Below are 15,987 nucleotides of genomic sequence, written 5' to 3'. Positions count from 1 at the left end.
GTCCGTCCAGTTGCACGAATGCCCAAAAAAAGAAGAAGAACCCTAAAATATTATCTTGAAAGGGCAGCAAAAATACCTGAGCTTGGAGAACCTGGACTGGAACTAGAGATGGCAGTTTGCACTAAGTAAGTGACTATAAAATACCTGCCGCTTCATGTGCAAATTCTCATATCTCTCATCTTAATGCTCCTCACCATTCATTGTGTCATCTAAACAGGTTGGAATTTGCCGCCATTCTCGGCCTGGTACCTACCAAAAAGATTGTAGAGGAGGAGCCAGGAACATACGACCGGTGAGTTACCTTCAGTGATGGCACCAGCTTCACTCTATTAGATTTGTTTCACATCTGCGCTATGTAGATCCTGCAGGCTGACGGAATTCCATCCAGCCCCATTCACTGCATATTTTCTGGGTTGAGGCTAAATCTCCGCCGGTCCCCATTACAGTGGATGGGGCTCGACGGAATTCTGGCAGCGCACGGTTGCGCCCGGCAGTGACGGATCGGTCAGGCTGTTCCCGGCCGGAACAGCCTGTGAGATCTGCTTAAATACAGATGTGAAACAGGCCTTACAGAGCATAATCCTGAAATCCTAGTTCTTGTCTCTTATTCCTATAGAACTATATAATTCCTATATTCTTATTCAGTCTGGAAGATCAAAAAGTGGAAGAAAGCGACACAGAGGGAGCCGCATGTATCGTCTTAGAGCCTCCCCCTGTGAAAAGACCCAGACTGGACTAATAGGGATGAGGTGAGACCGAGCACCAATCATGTCTTCAGTTCTGTGTGGGGGATGGGAGATGAGGACCCCACTGTACTAGTCCTCTTGGACTGTTACTTGGGGGGATATAGTCCATATTACAACACAGAACTCAATCACAAACTCCTCATGTGAACATTAATATGAGGGGATGGCTCCTCTTTAATCACAAGTCTTGTCTGATTGGAAACATATAAGACCATGACATCTAATGTTACAGAGTGTGACAATGACTGACACATCAGAGGGGTCGGGAATGTTATAAAGAATTATATATACAGTACAGACCAAAAGTTTGGACACACCTTCTCATTCAAAGAGTTTTCTTTATTTTCATGACTATGAAGGCATCAAAACTATGAATTAACACATGTGGAATTATATACATAACAAACAAGTGTGAAACAACTAAAAATATGTCATATTTAAGGTTCTTCAAAGTAGCCACCTTTTGCTTTGATTACTGCTTTGCACACTCTTGGCATTCTCTTGATGAGCTTCAAGAGTTAGTCCCCTGAAATGGTCTTCCAACAGTCTTGAAGGAGTTCCCAGAGATGCTTAGCACTTGTTGGCCCTTTTGCCTTCACTCTGCGGTCCAGCTCACCCCAAACCATCTCGATTGGGTTCAGGTCCGGTGACTGTGGAGGCCAGGTCATCTGGCGCAGCACCCCATCACTCTCCTTCATGGTCAAATAACCCTTACTTTCAAAGTTTTCCCAATTTTTCGGCTGACTGACTGACCTTCATTTCTTAAAGTAATGATGGCCACTCGTTTTTCTTTACTTAGCTGCTTTTTTCTTGCCATAATACAAATTCTAACAGTCTATTCAGTAGGACTATCAGCTGTGTATCCACCTGACTTCTCCTCAACGCAACTGATGGTCCCAACCCCATTTATAAGGCAAGAAATCCCACTTATTAAACCTGACAGGACACACCTGTGAAGTGAAAACCATTTCAGGGGACTACCTCTTGAAGCTCATCAAGAGAAAGCCAAGAGTGTGCAAAGCAGTAATCAAAGCAAAAGGTGGCCACTTTGAAGAACCTAGAATATGACATATTTTCAGTTGTTTCACACTTGTTTGTTATGTATATAATTCCACATGTGTTAATTCATAGTTTTGATGCCTTCAGTGTGAATCTACAATTTTCATAGTCATGAAAATAAAGAAAACTCTTTGAATAGGAAGGTGTGTCCAAACTTTTGGTCTGTACTGTATATATATATATATATATATATATATATATATCTGCTGTGAATTAAAGGGGTTGTCTGACCTCAGCAAATGGCATTTATCATGTAGAGAAAGTTATTACAAGCCACTTACTAATGTATTGTAATTGTCTATTTTGCTTCCTTTGCTGGATTCATTTTTTCTCACACATTATACACTGCTCGTATCCAGGGGTTATGACCACCCTGGAAAATCAAGCAGTGGTGGTCGTGCTTTCACTCTATAGAAAAAGGTGCCGGCCTCTCTGGTGACTGGGACAATGGGAATGTGCATAGGCCGGAGCTGTTTCCTATAGTGTGGGAGCAGGGCCACCGCTGCTGTATTGTAGAGTGGTCATAACCCCTGGATATGAGCTGTGTATAATGTGATAAAATGAATGTGAAATGAATGAAGCCAAGGAGGCAATATAACAATCACAATACATTCGTTTTTGCTAAGTTGTCTTTAAAATGTTTTCTTGTTCCAGGTGGTGACATCCCCGAAAACACCAGGGGAAAGATCACTAGTCACTACCAGTACATCCACAACCAACAACAGCCGTTACCAATCTTTACCTGACTTGTCACCAGTACTGCCATTATCTGATAACATCTGCCACCAGTAAAAATCGTTAATTTCTAACGATAATTTGTTTTCCCTTAGTCCTAACAGCAGCACAGATGGGGGGTTAACTGCCCCTGTGGACTGGTAGGACCGGCGGAATTTTAATGAGCCCAAGAACCAATAAACGATCTTCAGCTCCCTGAAAGGGAGGAGATCACCCCCCAGCCCACCGTGTTTTTAACAAGCATAATGTATTTATGGTGGGATATTTGTGTGCTGCTGTTAGGACTAAGGGAAAACAAATTATCGTTAGAAATTAACGATTCCCTTACGTCCTCAACAGCAGCACAGATGGGGAGATAGCAAGAAGAATCCCCTAGGGAGGGTCCTCATGCCTGGCAGAACTAAGAACAGTCTGCCCAAAAGCCGAAAACTCTGCCATCCTAGCATCTATCCTATAATGGGAGATGAAGGTTGACTCAGAGCTCCAGGAGGCCGCCTTACAGATCAACTCTAAGGGGAGGAGTCTTCTCTCCGCAACCGAGGTGGAGACCGCCCTAGTAGAATGGGCCCTCACAAACTCAGGAGGATCTAAGGATTGGGAGACGAAAGCTTCCATAATGGCCTCCTTGATCCAGCGACTAATGGTGGCTTTAGACGCTTTACGGCCTTTAGACTTACCGGCAAACAGGATAAGAAGATTCTTATCTATCCTGAACTCACTAGATCTATCCACATAGATCTGGAGGCATTTTGAAATATCCAGCGGGTCTCTAGCTGGAGTATCAGAGGAGGAGGCTGTAAACAAAACTGGTAAAGATATTACCTGATTGATGTTCTGGAAAGTAGGCACCTTAGGCCTGAAGTAAGGTAAAAACTTCAGGAGTACTCTATCCTGTAGAAAAATAATGTACGGGTGAATTGCGGAGAAAGCCTGCAATTCAGAAACTCTTTTGGCTGAAGCTATAGCCAGAAGAAAGACCATCTTTAAAGTCAAAATTTTTTAATTTACCTCCTCTAAGGGCTCGAAGGGGGGAGATGCTAGCCCCCTGAGCACTACTGAAAGATCCCACTGGGGGATAGGTTTCAGTATAGTAGGCTTTAGTCTTTCAGCTCCCTTCAGGAAGCGTTTGATGAGTGGGTCCCGAGAATGTGGCCTGTTGAGACAGGCCGAGATGGCATAAACCTGTACCTTCAAGGTAGCTGGAGATAGGCCTCTATCTAATCCATCCTGAAGAAATTGAAGTATCGCAGGAAGGGGCGGATCTGCAGACGCCACCTGTCTGGAATCACACCATGCCTCGAAGATTCTCATGATCCTGGAGTAGGCCTTCTTTGTAGACTCTGCTCGGGAATGCGACAAAGTTCTCAGGACCGACTCGGAAAGCCCTTCTATGTTGGGAAGGGACTGATCAGCCTCCAGGCTGTCAGGTTGAACCTGTGCAGATATAGGCAGAGGTGAGTGTCCCACGACACCAGGGTCTGCTCCGGGGGGAGTCTCCAGTATTGTCCCCGACTCATCTGAATGAGCTGGGTAAACCAGAATCTTCTGGGCCAAAACGGTATGATGGCTATTACCGAGGCCTGATCCTGACGGATTTTCATCAATACCCTCGGTATCATGGAAAAGGGAGGGAAGATGTAAGCCAGCCTGAACCTCCACTGTATTGACAGAGCATCTATCGCCAGGGGGTTGTCTTCCCTGTAGAGGGAACAGAACCTCATCACCTTGGCGTTGAACCTGGTTGCCATGAGATCCACTTCTGGCATACCCCATCTGTGAACTAGCTGCCTGAAGATCTCCGGATGCAGAGACCACTCCATGGTCGGTAATCCTCGACTTAAGCGGTCCGCTATCATATTGAGGGAGCCTCGAATATGAACGGCAGATAGATGGGAAAGGTTCAGCTCTGCCCACCGAAGAATTACCCCGATCTCTGACAGAAGGGGCAATGATCTTGTGCCTCCCTGTTTGTTTATATAGAGAACTGCAGTCATATTGTCTGACTGGACTTTCACTGCTTTGCCCCGGATCTGAGGCGCAAAGTGAAGGAGGGCTAGCCGGATAGCTCGCATCTCGCGAAGATTGGAGGAAAGATGCCGCTCCAGAGGAGACCAAGATCCCTGAATTGGGGATCCGTCCAGGTGAGCGCCCCAGCCTACAAGGGACGCGTCTGTAGTCAATATGACCCAAGCTGGTTGGGTCATAGACTTCCCTGCTGGTAGCTGAAACCACCATCTGAGGGAATTTCGGGTTTGACCGGACAGGGAGCACAGGGCTCCATAGGTGTAAGACCTCTGACTGAAGAGGACGGAGGTGCCATAGCGCCCAAGGGACCGCATCCGCAGCCGCTGACATGAGCCCCAGCATCTTCATGAGAGTCCGGATAGAGACTCGACGAGGGACATAAAGGACCTTTGCCAGGTCCTGAATCCGCGCTCTCCTTTCTGGAGTCAACCGGAGGGACATCTCCACAGAGTCGACCACGAATCCTAAGTAATGGATTGAAGTCGATGGGCTCACATTCGACTTCTGCCAGTTGATAATCCAGCCTAGGCGGAAGAGAAAAGAGATTGCGACCTGAAGATGGTGGGTAAGGATCGGAACTGAAGAGGCTATGAAAAGCCAATCGTCCAGATAAGGAATAATAGTCAGTCCTTGGAGTCTCAAAGCTGCCACCACCGAAACCACCACCTTGGTGAAGATAAGGGGGGCAGAAGAGATTCCGAAGGGAAGCACGGCGAACTGAAAGTGCCTGCAAACCCCTGAAATCTGGACCGCGATCCTGAGGAGTTTCCGGGAAGCGGAATGGATCGGAATGTGAAGGTACGCATCCTTGAGGTCCAGAGTAGCCATGACGTCCCCAGGATTGAGGATATGGCTGACTGACCTTATGGTTTCCATGCGAAACCTTGTTTTCCTTATAAATTGATTGAGGAATCTCAAATCGATGATCATCCGGAGATCTCCTGTCTTCTTGGGAACCAGGAACACTGGTGAATAAATCCCTAGGCCCCTCTCCCCTGCCGGTACCTCCTCTAGGGCTCCCTTGGAAATATAGTCCTGAATGTAAGATTCTAGGACCACCTGTTTGGCAGACCCGAAGTTTCGTGTGGCGATGAATCTCTCTGGGGGGAGAGAGATAAGATCTACCCGGTACCCGGCGGAAACTATGTCCTGGACCCAGGGGTCTGCAATCAACCGGCTCCAAGAGTCTTTGAAATGGGTAAGACGGCCCCCCAAGGGAATCTGGGGGAGGGGTACGGGAAAATCTAGAGGAGACACTGCAGGGCAGCAGGGCTTATCCAAGAGCCTCGAGGAGGCCCATAGTCAGGAGGTTTTTGCCTCCCTGGTGGGTTTGCGGGGGCGTCTCGGATATTTACGAGACGCCCCCCCCCCAATCTCTGCGCCTAGACTGCTGCCCAGGACGACCTCCGCCCTTCTTTTCCTGTCTGGGGCGTCCCCGAAAGGGCTGCTGGGGGAGGCTCTTCCCTTTTTTATCGGAGAGCCCCTCCATTATTTTGTCCAATTCGGACCCGAATAACCTATCTGGTTCGAAGGGGAGCCCACAAAGGTTAAATTTGGATGCGTTATCCGCAATCCACGGTTTCAGCCAGAGTGGTCTGCGAGCAGCTGAAACTAGGGCCATAGTTTTGGCGGCAAGCTTCAGCTGCATCTGGGAGGAATCAACTAAAAAGTCCATAGCTAGGTTGGCTGACTTGAAGGCTGCCAGGATGTCGTCTCTTGATACGCTCTGGTCCACATCCGTCTGGATTTGATTAAGCCTAGAGCGTAGATAGGTGGCTACCTCAGTGGCCGCAATGGAAGTAGATGCGGAGGCAGCGGCCGCCGCGTAACCCCTCCTAAGGGTGCACTCTGCCCTCCGGTCTAAAGGGTCCTGCAGGCTAGACCCATCGTCTGCAGGGACTAGAGTGCGCCGGGACAACTTGGCTATAGCCATGTCCACCTTGGGAACGGAACCCCACGATTCCACCAAGGGTTTAGCCATCGGGTACATGAGTCTGAATTTTCTGGTAAGCACTGGACCCTTCTCAGGCTTTTTCCACTCTGTGCGCATCACAGAGAGGAGGGTCTCATCCGCTCTAAAGACACGCTGTGTCCGACCGGCAGGATCGGAGGACTCCCCCATGTCAACATCCTGGTCCCCCGACCTGATGGACTTGAGTAACTTCTGCGTCTTTTCTGGAGGGAAAAAGCAAGAAGTAGATTCTTCTTCCTCAGAAGAAGAAGACCCCACTGAACAGGGGGTAGGTCTTTCGACCGGTGCGACCACCTCCATGGGAGTCTGAGAGGGACCTGGTAGCCTCTCATTAAGCAGCTGAACTACTCCCTTGATGGAATCATCCACGTATGTCTTGGTCCATTGGAACATCTCCTGCATCGTGGGTTCCGTGGATGCCGTGCGACAACTCTCACATCTGGAGTAAGGACAGCTGTCATCTAGGGGTGTGTTACATTCGTAACATGCCAAATGCTTCCTCTTGGCCCCAGCCTTCCGCTGATCCTGCTCCTTAGGGGAAGCCATAGTCTGTAATGGAAGAAACAAAACAGGTCATAACACCTACAATATCAGGAGGTGGAGAAAACCAGACCTTAAGGGGGCCCACCAGCACTAGAAGAAATAGAGCTGAAAGAAGAGGAAGTACAAAACCCAAGCAAAGCAATACTGCAGGAATATCACAAAGCACAGGAGAGCTCTGGAGCTAACTTGTGAAAGCAACGCAACCAGAGCACTGACTGATGGGCTCTGGGCGCTTAAAAGGAGGAAGCCCCGCCCAATGGGCGGGTTCCTGAAACGAGATCAGCACCACTCCCTTTTTTTTTTTTTCTCTTGTAGAAAAAACCAGAGCCTATACTGGCTCTACCTATACGAAAATTGTCTCCCCAGACTAATCCTAAATCCAGGATGTCCTTCTAGGGAGCCAGTTTAAAGAAAGGTGAGCTTTATACATCACCGCAACGCTTCGGAAAACCGGAAGTGACGTAGCGCACCTAGGGCGCGTCACTTCCGGAAAATGGCGGCGCCCATAGCGCCGCACACATGCGGTAACGGAGGGACGGAGCACCGTCTACAGATGATGAGAGAAGAGGGGAGGGGACGCCCCCCTCCCCAACGGTACCCCAGACCGAAATCGCCATGATCAGGCCAAAAATAAAGGGACTGAGATCCATAGAAGCGAGCTAAGCTTAAGGAGGGGAAAAGAACCCCTAAGCAATCTTCAGCTCCCAGAGAGGGAGCGACACGCCAGTCCACCTGTCCAGAGGACAGAAAAAAACACGGTGGGCTGGGGGGTGATCTCCTCCCTTTCAGGGAGCTGAAGATCGTTTATTGGTTCTTGGGCTCATTAAAATTCCGCCGGTCCTACCAGTCCACAGGGGCAGTTAACCCCCCCATCTGTGCTGCTGTTGAGAACGTAAGGGAACCATAAGTTTGCTTCAGTCACTGCCAAGTACCAACTGTCATGAGAAGCTGCCACCAAATGCAACCAGCTGCCACTACCACCATCTCCCACCATCAATGATAAGAAGACACCATGACCTGTCAACACATTCTGCCAGCCACCACCAGCCACCCAAAAATACCAGAGCCACCATTAGTTTTCTTCAGTCACTGCCAAGTACCACCTGTTTTGAGAAGCTACCACCAAATAGAACCAACTGCCACTACCACCATCTCCCACCATCAACTATAAGAAGCCGCCATGACCTGTCAAGACTTTCTGCCAGCCGCCACCAGCCACCCACGAATAGCACAGCCACATCACTTGATTTTAACCACCATGCAAATCCTGTCGCCTGCCACCTTTTGTTTTATATTTGTTTGTATGTAGTTAGTATTTGTTTTGTAGCATTTTTATGGTATGCTTATTTTTTATATTTTTTATTTATATTTTGTATATAGTGTAAATGTAAATAAGATATATATTTTTTTTATATTTTTATTATATATTTTTATTTATATTTTGTATATACTGTAAATATTATAAATAAGATATCAATTTTTATATTTTTTTAATATTTTTATTATATATTTTTATAAATATTTTGTATATACTGTAAATATTTTAAAAAAGATATCTATTTTTATATTTTTTTTATATTTTATTATATATTTTTATTTATATTTTGTATATACTGTAAATATTGTAAATAAGATAAATCTATTTTTATACCAAATCAAAGGAGTGAGTTGTATTCTTATTACTTTGTGAAGTTTATCTGTCCCAGGGGATGATCCTGATACCTAATGAAATAAAATGTAAACATTTAAATAAAAAAAAATAAAAAAAGATCTGCATTAGACATTAGACAAAAGATTGAATAGTTAGCAACTCATTAGCGTTCGAATGCTCACATTACACAGTGCAATGGTCTCTGTAGTAATTTGATCGCTATGAACTCCACCATACACTTACACATCTACAGTCTGATCTTGTAACGAGCGGGTGGCGACTTATTACACACTCAGGTATGCGCTTGATGTACGAGAATTTTTAAGTCAGCTGAAAGGTCAGGATCAGGAAGAGTCAAACAATTTTGTGATCATTGGAAACTGTCAAACAACTCAAAGATTGCTTTTTTGAGAACGATATGATGGTTCCCGCAATGTCTAATACAGGCTTAAGTCTAATCAAAATTTCCCTAGTGTAAAGTAGGGAAGGGGTTAATCCTACTAATCCCAATAGTTGTGACTCTTTCCCTTGTTTTCTATGGTAGAAGAATGAGCTTGTGTTTCATTAATTGGTGGTTAGAGATGAGCGAATCGATTATAGATGCTCCAAACTCATCTCAAATCTCGCAAAAAGTTGGATTCCAGACTAATGCAATTTTTTAGATTCTATTCGGATGAATTAAGTCAGAAGACAGGGAAGAAAGCAACAACTGCCATCAAAAAGGGTCTGACCCCTTTTTTGGCTGTTTTTGGAACTCCCCTAGCGGTGAATGGAGGGGTGCCACGATTACATTTTGAAGATAGGAGTGGACACTACATAATTTTCACACATCATACACACCATACTGTGCATCATTATCAATTGTACCCTTCTCTCTTGTGGTGACTGGGTACAGTGTTTTGATTATATTTTACATATGTATGTTATGAGTGAGTCCATCAATGAAACATGTATCCATTTTCTTTATGCTGCCTGAGGTGCACATTGAAATGGCACACCCCCACTTACGAGAAATTCACACCCTAACCCCTTCCCTCTAGCCCTGATAATCTATAGGTGACATACTGGAAATATATAACATGAAGCATCACATACCTCTTACATCCAATGATGTCTCCTCTGATGTGGACGTTCTATTTCCTCATCTTCTCCATTCAGACCAGTTCTGAATGAAGATTTCTTCCAGCCATCTCTTGTCTCTGCGCAGTTTGACATACTAACATGTTAGTTTCCTATCTTTACATCATCTCCCACCTTCTGAACACCCCATCCTGCCTCTCTCAATACTGTGCCCACTGAGCTCCCCAATACTATACTACAGAAACAGATAATCCCCATAAAAATACCAGTACCACGCAGATAGAGCCCCCTTCAATAATTATTGGCACAGAGCGCCCTAAAAAGTAGTTGCACCCAGAAAACAGTGTCCCTGGTACTAATAGTGTAATGTCCCCCCAAATAATTGTGCTAAGTTGATACTGTGCCAGGATGCCCCCCACAGTTATAGTGCTCCCAAAGATCCCAATAATAATAATTCTCTCCAGAGTGCACAGTGTTAACACGTTCTTAATAGTAATAATGTTCCCATTGCGTCCTGAAGTAATAAATCGCCCTGCAATGTGCGCCAGTAGAAAAAATGCCCCTAATATGTGCCAGTCCAAAAATTACCATATAATGTGCCACAGTACACAAAATACCCCATTTTAATGTGCGCCAGTAAAAAGAAAATACTCCCTTTTAATGTGTGCCAGTACAAGAAATACCCCAGTATAATGTGTGCCTATACACAAAATGTACCATTAAAATGTGTTCCAGTACAAAAAAGGCTCCTCACAATGTGTGTCACTACAAACAATATAACTTCATAATGTGTGACAGTACAAACAATCCCACTTACAAAAGATACCCCATTATAATGTGCACCAGTGCAAAAAATACCCCTTATAGTGTGTACCAGAACATGAAATACCCCCTTATAATGTGCACCAGTACACTAAATGCCCCAATAAAATGTGTACCATGACAAATAAGACCCATTATGATGTTTTCCAATAGCAAGAATCTCCCCTTCTGTGTGCCAGTACATAAAAATACATATTCTTAGTGCCCCCAGTAGAACCAATATGCCAATAATGTGTACCAGTACAAAAATATGCCTCCTTATGTGTGCCAGTACAAAATGCCCATAATGTGTACCATTACAAAAATATGCCTCCTTATGTGTGCCAGTACAAAATGCCCCTATTTAGTGCCCCCAGTAGAGATGGCCTTGCGGTTCACCCAGCGGTTGTTTCGTGGCGAACTTTGCTCGTTCGCGATTAGCCGAACGGGCGAACATATGGCGATGTCCGCCAGCGCCATAATCTTTTACATTGTGAAGAACTTTGACCCATGACACATCCATCAGGTGGTACAGGACAGCTAATTGAGACGTTTCAGCACATGGACATACCCCCTACCTTATAAATAAACCCGATCTCGCCGCCATTTTACATTCAGTTTTTTGCCAGTGTAGGAAGAGGTTGCTGTGTGGAGCAGGGACAGGCTGTTAGGGACACCAAACGCTAGCTAATAGGGCCACAAAAGTCCTTTTGAGGACTGGGATAGGTGTGTTATCGATAGCTGTGACATACTGAGGGGTGTAATATACTTATAATAAACTTTCTAACATAGAAAGTATATTATAGTGCATTTGTATTGTGCAGCAGTTGTGTGCAGTTCTGCTGCGATCCTGCAGCTACAGATAGTGACAAACGACATTGGAACAAATAATTTATACTGGTGTGATATACCAGTTGCCCCCCAAAAAAACTGATTGAAGCAGGGGTGTTATATACCAATTATATACTTTCTATATAGTGCAGTTGGGTAGTGCAGCATTGGTTTGCGGTTTTGCTGCGTTATCTCAGCTACAGATAGGGACAAACTACATTGGAACAAATAATTTCTACTGGTGTGATATACCAGTTGCTCCCACAAAAAAAGTGATAACAAAAGGGGGCTACAGTAAAATTATTCAGTGGCCGGATAATGTACCTCAAGCCACATAATCCTAATTTCTTTAGGCTCCAACAGGGCACATTTCAGAGAATTTCCCTTTAAGACGCATAAAAATGTCCCCTGATTAAGATACTTATTTTTTGTTGGAATTTTTGTCATTGATCCCCCTCTAGTATGTCACTGTCCATGTTGTGGGACTATTTGTACACTTCTACTAAGTGTTTGGTGGCTGCAAATATGAGCTGAAGGTTTTCCAGGTTCACCTGTCATTAAAGTGAATGGGGCCCGACGGGAACTTGCGGTTCGTGAATATTTGATCGCATTCGCGCAATCGTGTTCACGAACCGTCCCGGCTGATGTTCGTCCATCACTAGCCCCCAGTAGTAACAATGTCCCCATATTGCTCCCCCTGTTCTCATAATGCCCCCCATAGTGGCCCAACAGCATGTTGCCAAATAAAAATAATAAACTCAAATAATTAACTCTATGCAACTGTCAGTGATGCGATGCAGGCCTCTTCCAGCCTGTGTCCCAAGCGATTTGAACAGGGGCTGGCCTTGGCATTTGTGAGGCCCCAATAAAAATGTATATTGTTAAAAAAAAAACTCAACCAGAAGGCTGTGAAATCCATTTTAAACTAGGGGGTTGGATCCTATGTCACGACCTTAGCTGTATGCTAGTGTCCTTAAGTATAGACTAGAAATGAGAGAATCAAAGTTAACGAAGTGGAAATCGATCTTAATTTCAGGAAAAATTTGATTTGCACCGTATCCAAATTTTCTCACGCTTCGTGGTAACGAATCGCATTAAAATAGCTGGAGCAAGGAACTCTGGGAACGAGTGATCACCCACAATCAGCAGCCAGCCAGTCCTGTGATGTCACAGCCCTATCATCTTGGATTCAGCTATTTTCCAGTGTAGTTAGTGCAGGGAGAGAGGTCAGCAGGCGCTAGGGACAGTGGTAGAAAAGACTTTCAAACTTTTATTTTGTTGTATAGAAGTTCATTGAAAAGATAGGGAGGAATAATTCCACATTATTGTAGGGGAGTTTACAGCTTGGGAAATAGGAACAATCCTGTTACACTTTGCTGCACTGACTGGAGATCCAAATTGCCATTATACAGCTCTGTAATTCCAGCAAGCCATTCTTGTTATTGGGGTGCAAGTGCTGTTTTATACAGCCATGGCAAAAAATATATATATTATTTGCCGTTCAGCAGTGGAGTTATATATTCTAATGCCTTTTGTGAAGTGTATAAGTAGAAAAAAGTAAGGGTCTATTTGCTGTTCAGCGGTGCAGTTACTGTATATGTTCTAAAGCCCTTTTTGGTGTGTATTAGTGGCACAATAAAAAGTATTTGCCGTTGTGTGGTGAAGTGAGAAAATTTCAGCCCTTTTGGCGTGTATTAGTGGCCAAAAAATATATATTTAACGTTCAGCAGTGCAGTTATATGTTCTAAAGGCTTTTGTGGCATGTATAAGTGGAAAAAAATAAAGGCCTATTTGCCGCTCAGCGGTGCAGTTATATGTTCTAAAGCCCCTTTTGGCATGTATTAGTGACAAAACAATATATATTGTTTGCTGTTCAGCGGTGCAGTTATATGTTCTAAAGCCCTTTTTGGCGTGTATAAGTGGAAAAAAATAAGGGCCAATTTGCTGTTCAGCAGCATATTTATATGTTCTAAAGCCCTTTTTGGCGTGTATTAGTGGCAAGAAAATATGTATTATTTGTCGTTCAGCAGTGCATTCATATGTTCTAAAGCCCTTTTTTGCGTGTATTAGTGGCACAAAAAAAAGTATTTGCCATTGTGTGGTGAAGTGAGAAAATTACAGCCCTTTTTGGCTTGTATTAGTGGCAAAAAAATGAATATTATTTGCCGTTCAGTGGTGTAGTTATATTTTCTAAAGCCCTTTATGGCATGTATTAGTGGCAAAAAAATATATATTATTTGCCGTTCAGCGATGTAGTTACATGTTCAAAAGCCTTTTGTGGCGTGTATACTGAAGGTGGAAAAAAATAAGGGCCAATTTGCCATTCAGAGATGCAGTTATATGTTCTAAAGCCCTTTTTGGCTTGTATTAGTGGAAAAAAATAGATATTATTTGCCGTTCAGCGGTGCAGTAATATGTTTTCAAGCCTTTTATGGAGTGTATAAGTGGAAAAAAGTAAGGGCCTATTTGCCTTTTAGCGGTGCAGTTACAGTATATGTTCTAAAGCCCTTTTGACATGTATTAGTGGCACAAAAAAAAGTATTTGCCCTTGTGTGGTGAAGTGAGATAATGACAGCCCTTTTTGTTGTTTATTAGTTTTCAAAAAAATATATATTTGCCGTTCAGTGGTGCAGTTATATGTTCTAAAGACTTTTGTAGAGTGTATAAGTGGAAAAAAGTAAGGACCTATTTGCCGTTTAGCGGTGGAGTTATATGTTCTAAAGCCCTTTTTGGCGTGTATTAGTGGCAAAAAAATATATATTATTTGCCGTTTAGAGGTGCAGTTATATGTTCTAAAGCCCTTTTTGGCGTGTATTAGTGACACAAAAAAAGAATTTGCCGTTGTGTGATGAAGTGAGAAAATTACAGCCCATTTTGGTGTTTATTAGTGGTAAAAAAATATATATTTGCCGTTCAGCGTTGCATTTATACATTCTAAAGCCCTTTTTTGCGTGTATTAGTGGCACAAAAAAAGTATTTGCCGTTGTGTGGTGAAGTAAGAAAATTATAGCCCTTTTTGGCTTGTATTAATGGCAAAAAAATATATATTATTTGCTGTTCAGCGGTGTAGTCATATGTTCTAATGACTTTTGTGGCGTTTATAAGTGGAAAAAAATAAGGGCCTATTTGACGTTCAGTGGGGCAGTTACAGTATATGTTCTAAAGACCTTTTTGGCATGTATTAGTGGCAAAAAATATATATTATTTGTCATTTAGTTTGTAGTTATATGTTATAAAGCCTTTTGTGGCATGTACAAGTGGAATAAAATAAGGGCCTATTTGCTGTTTAGCAGTGCAGTTATATGTTCTAAAGCCCTTTTTGGCGTATATTAGTGGCAGAAAAATGTATATTATTTGCCGTTCAGCGGTGCAGTTATATGTTCTATAGACAATACATGTCCTTTACGGCCCACTAGGTGAATGTGGTTCCTGCACAACCACACAAACTTGGCCAGGAGACGCCACTTCCTCCTTCGCGTTCTCATGCCATTTGTTCTGCAACAATGTCCGACTCTGCCTCCTCATACTCCACCATGTCCTCAGCCTCCACTGCAGGGACAATTCACAGTGCCCCTCCAGCATACCACATGTGCAGGGTACGGCAGTGTCACGCTGTTCTGCACCTCATTTTCCTGGGCGAACGGAGTCACACAGGGGAGGAACTGCTCTGTGTCCTTCATCAAGAAATCGAATCCTGGCCTTTTCTGCGACAACTCAAAATCAGAACCATGGTGACTGACAACTGGAAGAACATGATGTCGGCGCTGCATCAAGGAGGGCTGAGCCATGCGCCCTGCATGGCACACGTGTTCAATCTGGTTGTCAAGCTGTTCTTGAAGTCTTCCACCCATCTGCAAGACATCCTAAAAATGGCCAGGAAACTTTGCATGCAGTTCAGCAATAGTGATGAGCAACAGGGGTCATATTCGAATTCGCGATATTTTGTGAATATTTTGTAGAATATTCGTCGAATATTCGCAAATTCGAATATTCGTTATATTCTACGATTTTTTTTACTCGAAAAATCGGCAAGGTAATGATCGTGTAATATGCAAATTTTCGTCATGCGAATTTTAGTAATGCACATTTTTATTGCGATTTTTTCAACTTACAACTATTAAACAAAGAAGATTCTAGCACTATATTAGCTAAATTGCTCTATATTCATTTTTATTTTTTTCGAATATTCGCTATATTGCTATAACTTTGTTTTTTCGAATATTCGTAATATTCTAAAACAAGAATATATAGCAATATAGCGAATATTCGAAAAAAAATGAATTTAGAGCAATTTAGCTAATATAGTGCTATAATCTTTTTTTTATAGTTGTAATTTTTTTCCAATCTGAACTTCAGATGAGAAAAAAATTACAACTATTAGACAAAGAAGATTATAGCACTATATTAGCTAAATTGCTCTATATTCGTTTTTTTTTTCCGAATATTCGCTATACTGCTATATATTCTTGTTTTACAATATTACGAATATTCGAAAAAACTAAGTTATAGCAATATAGCAAATATTCGAAAAAAAAATGAATATA

Source organism: Bufo bufo, chromosome 9 (genome assembly GCF_905171765.1).
Source record: "Bufo bufo chromosome 9, aBufBuf1.1, whole genome shotgun sequence".
NCBI classification, from domain to species: domain Eukaryota; kingdom Metazoa; phylum Chordata; class Amphibia; order Anura; family Bufonidae; genus Bufo; species Bufo bufo.
This window is presented reverse-complemented; position numbering follows the sequence as displayed.